Source organism: Castor canadensis, chromosome 10 (genome assembly GCF_047511655.1).
Source record: "Castor canadensis chromosome 10, mCasCan1.hap1v2, whole genome shotgun sequence".
NCBI lineage: Eukaryota > Metazoa > Chordata > Mammalia > Rodentia > Castoridae > Castor > Castor canadensis.
The window spans coordinates 110,722,244-110,736,611 of record NC_133395.1 but is presented as its reverse complement, the minus strand read 5'-3'; the positions used below and the strand labels follow the sequence as shown (position 1 = coordinate 110,736,611).

Below are 14,368 nucleotides of genomic sequence, written 5' to 3'. Positions count from 1 at the left end.
TGCCCAGGCTGGATTTGAACTGTGATCCTCCTGATCTCTGCCTCCTGAGTAGCTAGGATTATAGGCGTGAGCCACCAGTGCCTGGCTTCAGGGATGCATTTTTGCATCCATCTATCCTAACTGTCCTCAACAAATGTTTGTTGAGTGAAGGAGGGAAGGCAGTACTGACCTTGACAATGCACAATGGCGCCTGAGTTGGTCTATGGGTGTGCATGCCTTCTCCCCTGACTGTTGAAACATTTTTTCCAAAATCGGTGAAGCCATGGCTGTACCACTGAAGAGCCACACTCAAAATCACCAAGTGAGGCTCCAAGCTGTGCCTCTCAATCTTGGGGCTGTTTGAAAACCCCAACACTCAGATCAGTTATAATCAGAACATCTGGAGCAGAGGAGGGCATCCCAATTTCAAGGTCAAGATCTACTGCTCTACGCTAGTGCAGAAACTGCTCTACTGGGGAATTAGGAGACCTAGAAGGAATCCTTCTTCTAGGAGAGCCAGTGCCACTGTCACCAAGGTCCAAAGTGCAGATGGTCACACATGACATCATTCTGATGAGAAGGAGGGATGAGGGTTTATATGCTCTTGTGGAATTTGAGTAGGGGAGGGTGTGTGCCATGTCTTGGGAAGACAGCACCTCGAAAGCAACAGAACAATGCCACACTGTGAAGACAGGTGCTATTAAATAGCCCTGCTTTGCCCTGCCAAGTGACCCCTCCCCAACCTTCAGACTCCAGAGACACGGGAGCTCTGAGTTTCTCCGTGTGCAGCGGTCTCATTCCACGACCTTGTACCATTCTTGGGAGAGGTGGGAGAGAGACAGGTAACTGTTGTTTTGGTTTATAGACTTTTTTGGGTGTGTGTGTGGGGGGGTTGGGGACAGCAGCTGAGTTGGAACAGGGGGAGGAGAGCCGTGACTCAGGGGAAATTCTAAGTCCCACGAGCTCTAGCAAGTGTGTGTCAGTGGGAGGGGAGAAAGCAAACAGAGGGCTGCAAACCGAGCCAGGAACCTGCCTAGTGGATAATCAAAACTTGTCTATAAATAACCAATGGAACGACAAACGTGTTTAGTGAAATTATTTTCTAAAGCCACGGCTAGGCAAAATGTGTGCCTTCCTTGAGCGATCCTCAAGCTGTTCCAGCAGGCAGAGGAAAAATACAGGACACCTGTTTGGCAGTGCGCCTTTACATAAACATAGCTCACTGCAAGATCCCCCCTCCACCCCCCTATAGAAGCCAAAACTTCCAACCTTTCAGATGCATCAGGGAAATCTTTCCAAAATGACTTCTATTCTCCCCAGAAGCAACAGAGTGCATTGTCATTTCGTGGCTTTTGGTGGCTCAGGCTTCAGTGGCAAAAGCTGAATTTCCTCACACATCATCAACCTGAGTGCCAGGTATACAGCATGACACCCAGGCCTCCGTGTCTACTGGGGCCTGGCCACAAGCCATGGGCTCTAGTTCATAGAATTTATGGAGCCCTTTGGCTCCCAAGAACTCAGATATGTTTTGGATAGATAGAATTACTGCAAGTCTGGCTGGTCTATAAATGAAGTGAATTTAGTATGATTTTTTTAAGCCTTCTTTAAATTCACTTTGAGTTTTGAAAATTTTCAAAAAGGCTCATAAAACCATTCCTATTCCATGACCTGATCATATTATAGTAAGGAGAATCAACTCAGGAAACCAATCTAAAATAGCCTGCACCTGGTTTCAGTTTCATTTCTCAAAATATTTTGTGCATAAGCTGACCTTGACTTGGCACCCTGGGCTTTACAATATTGGCATATCCAAAGTGGCACAGTTGAAGCAAAATTTAAGGCACCATACCATCAATTCAGCAATTGACTTACATTATTCATTATAAACCTATAAGAAAAATAAAAGCCTGTACATTGTGGCAAATTTTGTGCAAAACTGTGTACTTGACTCAGTAGTGAACACTTGCCCTTCCCACCAGAACTAATTGTTTGGAATTATAGGAGAAATGAAACCCCATGATGGATCAAATTCCTATATGTTGTTCATTGCAGAGCTAGTGGAGGAGCAGGGATGCTGTCAGAAGACACAAAATCAAGATGTGACAGAGAGGAAAAAGCAGCCAAATCAGTCCTCCTCAACAGCGGAGGCACAGCTGTGGGGAAGACAGCCTGTAAGTATCACTAGGTTCTGTTCTAAGAACATTATTATTATGACCTAGAGTGACGAGTAAGGTTCACAACTGTAACCCTGTGTCATTAAGAGACATCTACAATTATGGCCCATGGCTTTTTTCCATGGCAGGGAAGTTTGTAATACATTTTAGAAAACTTTATGTCAAAGAATGGTTAGATACAGACATTTAAAATGGCAAATTCCAGCAGGGCATGGTGGCACACACCTATAATCTCAGCACTCTGGAGCTTTAGGTAGGAGGATCACAAGTTCCAGGCCAGCCTGGGTTACAGAGTAAGACCCTGTCACCAAAAAAAATCAATAATAATAAGGTTAATAACAATAATAAGTAAAAATTAAAAATAAAATGGTGAATTGAAATTATCTGGGAAAATCAGTTGTACAGATTTCCTTAATTCCTTTTATTAGGATGGAAAATTAAAAAGGGAGAGGAGGGCCAGGACAGTGGTTCCTGCCTGTAATCCCAGCTACCTGGAAGGCAGAGATCAGAAGAATCAAGTTTCAAGGCCAGTCCTGGTGAAAAGTTAGTAAGACTCCATCTGGTACTGAGATTTAGAGATAGACTCTGGAGGAGGCTGTGACAGGGACAAACTAACAAGGGTGCTAAGGGTGCAGAATCTAGATGACTTTCTGGTATCTAGTTCCAAAGTCTAGCTGTATTCTTGGTTTAGACTTTTTTGGGTCACTCTTGTATATTTGTATAAAAGTCCTCATTTGCTCAAGCTAGCTGGGTGTAGTTTCTGTGGCATGTTACTGAAGAACCCTGTCTACATCAGTAGCAATTGCCCAGAGTTAAGAAGAACTCTGAAACTCCATCCAGAGTCAGCAGAAGAGTGCAGTGATAGATTGGTGATGTCTGCACAGGCACAGTGGGTAAGTTGAAACAGCTGTGTGAATACTGGCTATCCCTGATTAGTAAATCTCTGAAATGACCTTCACCTCATATTCCTTTTGTTTCTCTGATGAACTCTGAACAGTTAGGGTTTTGGTTTTTTTTCTGACAATGCTGGACAAATAACATATTATTTATTCCCTCATGTTTACTATTAACTGTTTTGACATGAAATAAAATACAGTGTACCATTAAGACCTTAGGAAAAAGAGAGAATAAAGTGGAGTTATTAAGAATCAACATCTTGCTGGTGGCGCTGGTGGCTCTTGCCTATAATCCTAACTACTCAGGAGGCAGAGATCAGGAGGATCTCAGCTTGAAGCCAGCCAGGGCAAATAGTTTGAGAGACCCTATCTTGAAAAAACCCAGCACAAAATAGGTCTGACAGAGTGGTTCGAGTGGTAGAGCACCTGCCTAGCAAGTGTGAGGCTCTGAATTCAAATGCCAGCACTGAACAACAACAACAAAAAGAATCAACATTTTCAATATCTAAATCCAGCAAGCTTTCAACAAAATGTGGTTTTTAGAAATGCCAGCCAAAATTCCTAAAGCTAGTATCCTGTAGGTTTTTTTAAATTGCCACAAAGCTAAAAATAAATTTAAATAATGTCAAATTTACCAAGGCAGTCGAGTACAAGTAATCTAAAAATAACTTCTTTTTATCTAAGAAAATTTAAAGAAAAGCTTCTTGTTCAATAACATGTTAAATTGACCTAGTGAACTTTAGCCTTTCCCCATATGTCAGTGATAATCATATGACTATTGAGACGATTGAGGCAGGAAATTAATTGCACAAATAAAAGGTTACCAGTGTGGGGCTGAAGGCAACATCTGTAAGAAAGCTGCCATGGGGGAAAACTACAGAGTTAGCCAGGGAGAACCCAAGACAGAACCTGTGGTCAGAACACAGGTGAATATGTGTTGTTAAAATGCACATAGATATGGCAGGCCAAAAAGCAAGGCAATGGATCAAAACCATTTAGGGTAGGCATGGGAAAGAATGCTTGCTTGCCTAAGACTGATCTGGAATGAATAGACAGGAGGCCAGGAGGCTTCTTATTAAATATTAGCCCTCTATAACCATTGTAGTGGGCAGACTCCAGAGTGGTCCCATTTTCAAGACTTGCATAATGGGGTGGGACCAAGGACTTGCTTGTAACCAGTAGACTATGGCACGGTCACATTGTTATACTCACATACAGCTCTGTCTTGCTAGCAGCCACTACAGACCCTTTTCTCATTGCTATCTTGAAGAAGTAAGCTGCCCATAGTGGGGCAGGGGGCTTATGGAGGGGGTCAATGACAAGGAACTGCAGGCAGCATGTACTTGCTATCAGCAGCCTCAAATAACAGCCAACAATAAAACAGGTCCCCAGCTCTATGACTCTAAGGAGACAAATTCTACCAACAACCTGAAGGAGCTTGACAACAGATCTTTCCCTAGTCGAGCTTCTGATGAGAACACACTCTCATCCAATACCCGGATCATAGCCTCAGCAAAGCTGAGCCTGGGCTTCTGAGTTCCACAAACTCCATAAGAAACATATATGATTTTAAGCTTCTAAGTTTTCGGTAATTTGTTATGCAATAAACTAACAACCATTATGTTACTTTTGACTGTGGTCTATCAAAACAGTTTTCAAGACTTTCATTAGCTGTGGAGACCTGTAGTTAAGCAAAAGCACACACAAAAGCCCAAAATATAAAACAAATAAAAAAATAGAACCTCTCCATTTATAGCAGAACAGAGGAAGATGGATCCCCTATAGTCTGGGTTCTCCTGAATTTATAGTTATACAAGAGGAAACTGTAGAGAACAGTCTGAAAACTATCAACATGGTGAGCATGAAGCCTGCTCATCTAGATATACCCTTCAGGCTGCTGGAGAGACCCCCCGACAGGTGACCTCCCATGAAGGACTACAAAGGACACTGTTGGTGCACTGGTCAGAGTCCTCAAATCTCTTTATTGTGTCTGGTCACCCCTCCTTAGTTTCAGTGTGCGTTTCTTCAAGGTTTTATACCTGCAAGTCTTCCTCTGAGAGCTGTCCTTGCGTTACTGGAATTGTGGGGCCTGGTTTGGAGAGCTGGAGGTGTTGGGGAGTTTGTGTCTCCCATTGAAGGGGCCTTTGGTTAAGGGCTGATTGGTGGGAGAGTATGAAAACCAACTTCCCTCACCTTCAGTTGGGTCCACCTATGGTGTGTAACTTATGTTCCAGAATTTTCTTGCCAGATCAGGATAAAGCTGTCTTACCCCTGGTAGGTCAGCTTGGTTTGTCCCCTTTCCTGTCCTGCTTCCCCCACTTCCTACCAGCTTCTCATGGGAACAGATTTTTAAAAACTGTTTCTCGCATTAGTTCTTATTTCAGAATCTATTTCTGGGAATCCAACTTGAGATCTAGGGTTTCCTGAGTACACACATGGGCAACTGAGACATCCCATAGTCTCTTTGAGCCAGTGTTTCCAAGTTCAGTGCCCTATGTGGCTGCTATGGTCCTCACATTCCCCCTTTGGAAAGGAGAGTCTGATTGGCCTGATGCCACCAGGCTCCATGGAAGACTTTACCCTAGGCTACATCACACGAGTTGGGCTCCCTATTATGGGACACACCTCTGCGTAATTGCTTTTAGCTCAACCACTGGTCCCTGTTCCTATCAAATCAGTCCAGTTACTCGGGTGGAGTCATTTAAGTCACATGGCTGGAGCCATGGAAACTTTTTCAAGAAAGAGCAATTTACAGCCATTTTCCTTAGAAGAGAATGGTGGGTGAGGCAAGTTCTTATTTCTTGGCTCCTCGGAGTCCTCTTTAGGATACATTGCTTTTATGAGGTGGCCTCAGTTACATGCCTGGCTGTCACACGCCTGTTGACTACTGAGTGGGAACTCAGCTGGGGGTTGATGACCAAGGACCATGATCTGAAGGGTGTGGGTATGGGGAGCCATGATTGATTGCAGTGTCACCAAGATAATAGTCTACCACACTTGACATTGCTGCAAAGACATTGATTTTGTTTATTCAGTCTAACCCCTAACTGAGGAGAATGGCTAAAGAGTTAAATTAAGATAAAGACTCAGAATCGGTTCTTAGTGGGGTTGAGTGGCAAAGGAAACTCAAGATCCTTAATAGCGAAGGGTCTGGAAAGGTCTGGAAAGGGTACTTGGGGGCAAATAAAAGCCCCTTTTCAGGGAGAAATGACCCAAACAATGTATGCACATGTGAATAAATGAATATAAATAAATAAATAACAAAATAAAATTTTTTAAAAAGCCCCTTTTCCCCCTTTTCATCTGCCTATTTGGGCCAAGGTTCTTGACCAGATTTGGCAATAGAGATAGAATATGAGCCATATATGTAATTTTAAATTTTCTAGTAGCCATATTTTTTAAAAAGTAATTTTTAAAAGTTGTTTAATTTTAATAGCATTTATTTAACAAAATAAAGTAGTATTCCAATAAGAAAACAGTACTAAAAGATATCTTTTAAATTGTTAATGAACACTAGATATTTAGAATTTGTATATTTTTTAAAATGAATACAGCATATCTTAACCTGGAGACCAAGTTCTCACTGAAAATTCTTGATCTGTATTAGATTTCCTACAATTTACAAGTGAAATCAAGTGAAAAAGAAATAGATTTGCATAAACAAGCTGTCTGGAGATGCTTACAAGTTTTTTAATCCTAAGTACCTGGTTTAGAATATAAATTACAATCCAATGAAATTGGCCACTCAGTTTTTTTTTCAGTGGCACTAGCCACATCTCAAGCGCTCAGCAGCCTGTGTGGCAGGTGACAGCCATTTGTGACAGTGCAGCTTTAGATTCTCACCCCTCACTTCGAGGGTTTCATCTAAGATGCCCAAGGCCATGTGCCAAAGGTTCGGTTGCCAGCTGATGGTGTTATGGGGAAGTGGTGGAGACATTAGCAGGTGGGGCCTGGTTGAGGAAAGTAGGTCACTGGGGATATGCCTTTGAAGGGTTTATTTTGTCCCCAGGCCTCCTGTCTCTCTCTCTCTCTCAAGAGGCAAAGAGCCTCCTCTCACACACCACCCAACTGCCCGGGTGATCTGCCTCATGTCAGGCCCAAATCAATGGAGGCAGCCTCCCATGAACTGAGACCTGTGATACCATTAGCCAAAATAAATCTGTCCTCCCTTAACTTGCTTTTCCCAGATATTTTTGTTAGGAGCTAGCTTGATCTAAGGCAGTTTGGGCTGGGGGCCACAAAAGAGCAGAGAGAGTCAGCAAGAAATAGATGTTAGGTAAGAGAACAGAGGTAGCACAGGCAGTCCTGAGGCTGTGGATGTGGGCTCATGATAAGGAGGGGATAAGGGTCTACTCAAAAGTCCACCTATCAAAAAGTTGTCTCCAAGGCTGCCCAAAGGCCCACCTATCAGAAAGCTGTTTCTAGGGTCTTGCAAAGTCTGCCCTAAAAGTGCACCAAAAACTAGATAAAAATTCCTAGACAACACAGTTGCCACAGCTCAATCTTTCTGAGTCCCACCTATGTGGGTGCTCTGTCTTTCTTTACTTTGATAAACTTCTTTCTCGCCATTCATCTGTTGTCCATGCTTGTCATTCTTTGACCCACCCTGGACAAAAACCTGATGAACTCAAAACCGGTATCATTTTGTCACAGCAATGGAAAGCTGACTAACACACTCTTCCTTGGACTTGGCTCTGGTGGCCCTGTGGGCTAATGGAGTGGAAGGAGACCCAAGTGTGAGTCCTGTTGAGCCAGTGTTGACACGGTGTTTGGGATCCCAAACATAGAATCTTACCCTGTCACTCATCCACTAAATCCCAAGAGCACTGTCTTCAGTTAGGGTCCCTGGAAACAGAGGCTGAGCCAGGCCTTTGGTGCACACACAGTCTATTGAGGGTCACTAGAAAGAAAGCTGTAAGGAGGTGGAGGGAAGTGGACTGGGCAGAGGAAGGAGCCATGCCAGGAAGCGTTCCCAGGCAAATTCTAGCCTTGGCCTGCTCCATGGAGATTCTGGAATACAAACTGTGCTACAGAATTGCCCCACCTTGAGGCAAGGGGACTAAGCTTGGGTTCTGTGTCCCTGTATCCATCAGGGTTATTGGCTTCTTGGGGTGAAAGTTGGGGGGACATATCCCAAGCTTTTCTAGGCAAGACAGCTCATCTTAGAGCAAGTATCTAAAGAAGGTCATAGTTAGAAACTTTCAGCCATAGCACTCCTAGCAGCTAGGAGATGGGTGTACTGGGTTGTGAGGAAACTGGGGCAGGCCGCCAATAGCCTGCAGTGACCTAAGCATGGAGGGACAGGCCAGGACCAGAAATACTGTAGGCCAATTGGCAATATGGCATTAGTCCTCAGTGTGGAATCATAGTGAGTAAGGGCTCCCTGATCTAGAAGCTTGAGATCTAGAAACCTGAACAGGTCCGGCCTCCTCCTTAGCCCTTTCTTCCTAGTAGGCATTCAATCTCAACCTTCTGATGGTACTGGGATTTGAACCCAGTGCTTTGTGCTCACAAGGCAGCCACTCTACCACTTGAGCCACACCACCAGCCCTGTATCACACTTTTGTCATGTCAGAGAGAAGTTAAAATAAGGACAAGCAAAGTGAATCCCTAAAGGAAGCTATTAATCCCAAATGCTATGGCTCAGTGGGAAGCAATCCTTGTTTTTTCATTCCCTCCCCTAAGGAATAGTCAGTTGAGTGCCTCAACTGGGCCAGGCACTGTGTGAGGCTGTGAAGGCAAATTTCAGTAGCAGTTCCAAGGCCATCTGGGGGCAATGGCAGCACGACTAAAATAAGTACTGTCGTTGGGTCTTAAGTGTCCACCAGAAGGGATGGGCCAAGAGAGGAGGGGCTTGGGGACAGTTATGTGAGCCGAGAGTGCTGTGAAATACTGCAATAGGCCACAGCCAGCCTGCCAGGGTCTCCAAGGGAAGAGCTGACGTCAGGCTATGGGGCACTGGCCGTGGGCAGAGTCCAAGGAAGCAAGTTAAGGTCAGTGTTAGAAGCCCAGGCCAGTGAGAAGGGTGCTGGGTAAGGAGGATGACAATGACTGAATTTAGCATGTGTGGCTAGCTACTGTGAATGTACCCTCACACTAGCCTCATGGTGAGGTTCAGAGAGATTACAGCATTGCTTTTCCAACTTTACTGAGCACACAAATCACCTGTGCTTAAACTAAAACACAGGTTCAGCTGCAATAGGCCTGGGGGTGCATGTTTGCTGTCAGCTCAAGGTGGCCCTCAGACTATGCTCGGAGTAGCAGGAGGCTACAACCCTGACTGCTAAGTTGATGCCTTTACTGGGCAGGAAAGGGGAGAGAAGAAAAGGAGGGGAGACAAAAGCAATCTACTTTGAGAGTCTAATCTTCCAAACAAAGTCACGGACATGGTTCATGGACTGTGGCTGTTGGTCCTTCTGGACGAGGACCGGTGTTAGCAGAGAGGTGTGCTGGTCCCACAAGGGATCTGGTCCCCTCAGTCTGCTTGGGGAGCAGGAGAGGGTTCTGGGAGTTGTCCTGGGGTGACTGTTCATTTCAACGCAGCTGCTCTAGTGTATTTTAAATCATTGTTCCTAGCTGGTGGATGATCAGTTGATTTGGATAATATATGGTGACATAAATTACTTTCCAGGGCTGGCACTGTGGCTCAAGTGGTAGCACCTGCCTAGTATGAGTCCCTGAGTTCCAGCCCCAGTACCACCAAAACAACAATGACTTTCCAACAGTTTCTTTTGAGCTGTTAGATTCAAATGAAACCAAATCCATTTCTCGATCATTTTTCTTGGGCTTTTTCTTCCCTCTTCAAATGGTCTGTACTTCTCCTGGTCTTATTATTAAATTTTTTCCTCTATCTTATTATGGGTACCGGTACTTAGGCTTATTGAGATATTGCTGAGGGGCCCTGGTTGGTTTTTATTATGGTAATAATTATTATTATGTATTTTTAAAAGACTGTGCATCCATAAGATGTTTTATAGTTCTATAAAACTTCCATTGACGTGTTCTTCATCTTCATCTCCGTACAGCTCACCCTAAGTCGGTGTTACTATTTCAGTTGATGCAGAGGGACAGGGAGGCACACAAAGCTGAAGTAAACTGCTCAAGTTTATGTGGCTTACCTAAGGGGTGGGGACAACAATCTCTGAGTATTTTCTGGTGTTGGGTACTATGCTAAGAGCTTTACATGTAACAGGTCATTTAGTTTCTGCCCAAACTCTGTTTTTCTCCCTGTTTTACAGATGAGAACACTGAGGCCCAGAGGATTCCCTACTTACTTAAAGTCACAGTGCTCATAAGGGGTAGAGCCTTGGTTCAACTGAGGCACTCTGGTTCTAGCATGGCAAGGGCATCAAACTCATACACTAGGACATGTTGCAACGTTTGGGGCCATAGAAAAGCAAAGGCATTTGTGAAGACGTTTCCAGCCCTGGCTCAGCATCATGATGGCCTTCCCAGCCACCATAAGGACCTTAAGAGGCTTGGGATTGTCATTCCCATATAGGAGGTGGAGGCTACTAACATGTGTGGATGATTAATAAGGCTGGAGAGTATGGGATCCTTACACTTGGTGCGGGACCAGCTGGCACACATTCCCACCCCAGTCTGTCCTGGACTGGGTCTTCCTACCCATTCTTACCCAACTTCTGCAAATTCACGTGTGTCCTTTTGATGCCTGGATTATAGTCCCAGCATGAAACCGAGCTGCCCCTGAATGTTCCAGGTTGAGGGGAGCAAACAGGACGCCCAGGCCCCAAGGAGAGCAGTCCTGGGAAGCTGTTTCCATCCTGCAGACTTGGAAAAAGCAAGGGGAAAACACGGTTGGAGCCACTGAGAGCTGTATCTGTGGAATTCTGCATGCCATGGAATTCTCTCTCCTGCTACCCGTTAGGCCCCTGCCAGTGTTTTCTTAATGGATCATATCACATGCCGGCTGGTGGGCAAGACTGGCTGATGGAGCCCACTGGGCAGAGGGGCAGAGAGCACTGGAGGAGGCCAAGGAGCAAGCAGAAGGTAACTGGCCCAGGATCACATGAGTCCTTTTCTGCTGTCCCAGCAATCCTAGGTGCATCCTCTCTCCACCCCTCGTACTGGGCTGTGGTTCCCAGTCCTGTCTGTATAATCCATTCTCTCGGCTCTGAGTTTCCCAACCTGAAGTTCTTTTTCCTGTGAGGCTTTTTCCTGCAATGAGAAAAATGGAAGACCTCCAGCAGGAGGGTCCTGATGTGCTCGCAGCCCATTCTCTGGCTGTTTAAGCACGTTTTTAGGGTTTGCATTGCCCTAGTGGGAGGTGCTCTGGGTGAGGGAGAGTCAGACAAGAGAGGCAGTGGTGAGTCACCGGTTGCTCCACTATGGCCACAGTACCAGCCTCATCATGGCCTCCGGAAGAGCAACACCTTCGGTATCTGAATGTCAAAGAAGGTCGGAAGCACTTGAAGCTGGTGACAAAGTGAGAACAGAATCTACGTTCTACATTACATTTTTTCTGGCAGCTCTGGGGCTTGAACTTAGGGCCTCACACTTGCTAGGCAGGTGTTTTTAACACGTGAGTCACTCCTCCAGTCCTGGATCCAATTCTAGACACCACCACTCACTGGTGACCTCAGGCAAGTTGTCAACTTCTCTGCACCTCATTTTCCTCATCTCTTATATGGGGCTAACGATAATACCTAACTTCATAGGATTGCTGTGAGGACAAAATGAGTGAATCCACAAGGTGGATTTTGGAATCCTATCTGGCACACGGTAATCACTATATAAAAACAAAATTTAAGAAATCTTGCAGGGCAAGATTCCATATGGGAATTTTTACCAAAACTTGGTGAAAATGTAGACAGTGGTGAGGATGGAAATAGCAGGAAATATGAACCAGACTGGGGGAGGGGAGGAGTCTCCATCTGCATGGAGCTTTGCATTTCGGCTTCACCATGAATCCGTCTGCTGCTGGGTTGAAACTTGATAACACTAAAATGAGGAACATTTATGGTCAACCTGCTCTAGCTCTCAGGGAGGACCTCACACTACTAAATGCCTCTCCCAATTGGTATCTTTTCCAAAAGAGAATCCAATCCACTTGGTGCTTGATTAAATATTTGAGATATTGTTAAAAGTCAGTTTAAGAAAATTTCTGGGCTGGAGGTGTTGCTTAAGAGGTAGAGAGAGCACCTGCCTAGCAAGCTCAAGGCCCTGAGTTCAAACCCTAGCACCACCAAAAAAAAGGAAAGAAAATTAAATTTCCTACCTAGGTACAGTAGTGTATTCCTATAATCCCAGCACTCAGGAGGCTGAGACAGGAGGATCACAAGTTTGAGACCAACCTGGACTACATAGTGAGACCCTGCCTAAAAAAGAAGAAGATTGGATGGATACAATAACATTGTTAATCCTTGTTCTTACCTGTGACTTCACCTTTGAAAAATCTGACAGAATTCCAAACATAAACTCAGTATCTTGACTGAGTAGAATGTAATTGATTCCATTTTGGACAGTTAAACAATGAATCTCTATATGGGATCATTTATATGAATTAACATCATAGAGGTATACCATACTGGTAAGAAATCATCTTTTCAAAAACAGTTGAAGTTTGGCCAAGTACAGTGGTTTATGCCTGTAATCCCACCTACTCAGGAGGTGGTGATAGGAGGATCGAGGTTCAAGGCCAGCCCAGGCATAAAGTTAGTGAGACCCCCATCTTGACAAACAAGCTGGGTATAGTGGTGTATACTGTAATCCCAGCTACACAGAGGCATATTTAGGAGCATCGAGGTCTGAGGCCAATTCAGGCAAAAAGCACAAGACCCTATCCAAAAAAATGACTAAAGCGAAAAAGGGCTGTGGATTGTGGCTCAAGTGTTAGAGTGCCCATCTAGCAAGTACAAGGCAGTGCCACCAAAAAAAAAAAAAGAAAAAGAAAAAAAATGAATCTTAATCTTATCAAGCCTCAGATCCTATGTGAAATAACCTCATGGGGAGTGATCGAGACTGAATATAGTCCCCCAAAATTCATACACTGAAGCCCTATCCTCCCATGTGACTGCACGTAGCAATAGGACCTTTATGGAGGTGATCAGAGCTAAATAAGATCATAAAAGCTGCCCTAATCTGATAGGACCATTGTCCTTAGAAGAAGAGGAGACACCAGGAAGAGCATAGCCACCTCCCCACCTCTGCTTGCATCAACAGAGGAAGGGCCACTTGAGGACACAGTGAGAGGTGGCTGTCCGCAGCTCAGGAAGAGAGGCCTCACCAGAAACCAGCCCTGCCTGCATCTTGACCTTGGTCTTCCAGCCTCCAGAACAGTGAGAAAATACATTTCTGCTGTTTAAGCTACCCAGAGTACGGTATTTTGTTATGGCAACCCCAGGAGACTGATAAAATAGGAAACACTTCAGGAAAAATGACCCATATTCCTCATTGCAACAATAAATTGAAAGAGAGAGAGAAATTGATTACAGATTACAGAAGCTTAAAACTACATCCACCAACCAGATGCCAGTGGCTCACGCCTATAATCCTAGCTACTCAGGAGGCAGAGATCAGGAGGATCTGGTTCACAAGACCCTATCTCGAAAAAACCCATCACAAAAAGGAACTGGTGGAGTGGCTCAAGTGATAGAGCACCTGCCTAGCACTGAGTTCAAACCCCAGTGCCACCAAAGAAAAAAATACATCCACCAACTGCAATGTGTGGACCCAATTTGGATCTAATGTCAAACCAGCTAGAAAGAAGAGGAGATAGAGACAGAAAGAGATAAGTATTAACTATTCATGACATATGAGACAATTAAAACTTTGAACACTAACTAGCTATGCCATGATATTAAAGAGTTTTTTTTCTTTTAGATATGGTCATTATTTTTTTTAGCATTTATTCAGGTACATACTGACATATTTACAGCTGAAATGATACAATGTCGAAGACCAACTTAAAATAATATTGTCGGGGGGCGGGGAGGGGAACAGGTGACAGAACAAATGAAACAAGATCAGGCAGAAGTTAATAGTTGTTGAGGCTGATGATGGGTTCCCGTGGGCTCATTGTTCTATTCCCTTTTGTATATATTTGAAATTGCCCGTAATAAAGAGTAAAAATAACAATGGTCTTGTAAAGACTAGAAAAATCGTTTGCTCTGAGTCTCGGGAATATCTGGAAATGCAACCTATTTATGATGTGACAGTTTGCCAGGAAGGTGGTAGCGGCCGTGCACATATGGCCTTAACATTTACTAAGTGCTTAGTAAGCACTTGCATACTCCTGAGTGCTGTCTACAAGGGAGACACAGTCCCGGTGAGAGTCAGCTTTTCATCTCTGTGACAGAT

At 44.4% G+C, this 14,368-nt stretch overlaps 1 long non-coding RNA gene across 1 annotated transcript; it reads left to right on the top strand.

The window, feature by feature from the left end:
- Positions 1-2,048: 2,048 nt before the first annotated feature.
- On the top strand, positions 2,049-13,010 carry LOC141411508 (uncharacterized). Its single transcript, XR_012436310.1, has 2 exons — positions 2,049-2,150; positions 10,288-13,010. It is a non-coding gene; the product is annotated as an uncharacterized lncRNA (long non-coding RNA).
- Positions 13,011-14,368: the final 1,358 nt, after the last annotated feature.